Source organism: Octopus bimaculoides, chromosome 9 (genome assembly GCF_046866305.1).
Source record: "Octopus bimaculoides isolate indiv1 chromosome 9, ASM4686630v1, whole genome shotgun sequence".
Taxonomy (NCBI): domain Eukaryota; kingdom Metazoa; phylum Mollusca; class Cephalopoda; order Octopoda; family Octopodidae; genus Octopus; species Octopus bimaculoides.
The window spans coordinates 69935566-69938065 of record NC_142936.1 but is presented as its reverse complement, the minus strand read 5'-3'; positions in this window follow the sequence as shown (position 1 = coordinate 69938065).

Sequence of the window (2500 nt, the reverse complement as noted above, 5' to 3'; positions counted from 1 at the left end):
TTAGCCAAAATAAAGTATAAAAGAACTATATCAGAGTTGGAATTTTCTTATGTTGGAAGTTATGACGTCATGTAGACTAGGTTTAGACAATAAAAAGTGTATACACACCTTAGAAAACAATAATGCATCTGTTCATTCATAATACGTTCTGGCAGATTCGAACATGATATCTGATAGCTACTGTTTTTCGTCATCAGAGAATCGTTAGAGAACATCTCCCTTTAGATGATGTGTGTTCATAACATATTCGATTCCTCAGTGTAAGGGGACTTTTGAGACACTTCGGTGTTTCGAATTCATTGTGTCTCCTCAGCCAAAATTACCTCAGTAGACCAATGAATCTAACAAGAGCACGAGTTCTTGCTTATAAAAATACGGTAGCGCATTGTTTGCTCATGGGTATATATATAACTAAGATTCGGTTGAATTAGGTACTTAAATTGAGGCACCTTGCCAGTTCGGTATAGTCTGTACAGCTCCAAGTTACCTGACCAGAATATAAATAAGTAACAAGGATGTCCAGGATGAAACGGCTGTAACATATTGACACTTGTACATCTTTGTTACTCGCTCTCTCTCTCTCTCTCTATATATATATGTATCATAATAATAATAATAATAATAATAATGATTCAGATAGAATCGAATACTTGAAAAGATGTGCACCAGGTAGGGTTGGATATTGCTGTGGCCACCGACTATGGTTGATAAATATCAAATAGGATATTCCGGTTGTGTACATAGAGAAAACCAACGCGGAATTTGAACTCAGAACATAAAGACGATGAAATGCCGCTAAGCATTTCGCCCAGTGTGTTAACGAGTCTGCCAGCTCGTCGCTTTCATATTATAGTAATAATAATAATAGTAATATATATACACCTAACACACACACACACACACACACACACACACACACACACACACACACACACACACACACACACACACACATTTATTAACGATTGTTTTGTTTCCACATTTCACGCACCAAGCAATCAATCAATCCGAAGACACAGCAGCAGGTGCTTGTTCAAGGTACTGCTCAATGGTATCGATTCCGGATTCACCGTATTTTTTACACACACACACATACTACTGATTTTTGTCAATTATTTTCCGTGTTTCTTTATTAGGCTTTTGTAGTTAATTGAGATTCGTAGCTTTCCAAAGGCCATTAACATTTCAATGGACTTTCTGACGCCTTTGTTTCAAAATAAACATAGAACAGTGAAATATGAAAAATCCTTAATATAACTTGAATAGTGTCATGTCTTGAGTAGAGCACGTCTGAAAGAAATGCTGCTCCCTATTTACACGCACATACACTTGCACACATACACATACACATATACGCACACGCACAGACACATAGACGTGAAGATACACACGCACAAAGACACACACACACACACACACACACACACACACACAAACTCACATGCATTTCACTGTAGGTTATACATTGGGTTGGGGCAGGACTTCTGTATGTGCCTCCTCTACCGAAGTAAATGGTGCCTGTAGAATTTAATGAGGGTTTAGATGCTTATTATAGTCTTAGTAGCCATTTTATTCACATTCTCTATTATTGTAGTATAGCATATAGATAGAAGCAGAAAATAATCTACCCCTCTCCCCTTTGCTAAAACGATAAGTAATACTTAATTATCGACTCGGAAAACAACTGGATCTGTAGTACATATGGAAACAGCCGTTTGACAAATCGCACATGTTAGCGATTGTTGACAATGAACTCGTGGTTGGAAGACGGTTCCGATGTTTTCCTCGACAATTGAACACGTCCAGTTGAGGTCTTACCATGTCTTTAGAGAAAAACTCCTATGTAGCACGGAAAATTCAAAAAAATCTCGAAATCGCAAATAATACCCGTCTTAAAGCTCTTCATAAAACCGCCATTCGGCCTATTCCCGTAGACACACAGACAATCCTTCAGTACATCACCACTCATACCTTCCATTAGCCCTTTATATAATGTAACACTGGATCAGCTGGGAGACAGTTCTTAAACTTCAACAATATTTCAGATGCAAAGCGTCTATTCTTGGCTTATACTTGACCCACAGAATTTCAGCAAGTCAACGAGACAAGCTGTGAAAAAGGAGGTCAAACAAACGAGGACTAAACTTGTCCACTGTTCAGAAAACTTTGTAGAGGTCACGGCCTCAGTGCATTCTTGTGCATCAGCGTCTATATCAAGAGACCCTTCCCGCCAGTGTAAGTTTTTTGTTGTAGATACATCTGAACAAAACCTTTCCTTCTCACAGGGAGAGAAAACAATAGATGTCGTAGTATTGTGAGTTATTTCCGCCACCCAGGAAATAAATGACTGGATTTGCTACTTCCAAATGAGTTCTCCGTTTTTCAGCTTCTCAGCGTTTTCTGACTTAGATTGGTTCCTTTATCGTAAATTGTTTCAGTTTCTCTCTGATTGGGGATCTGATTCGAATCAGACTATCTGCTCGTGCAAGTGAAAAACGCC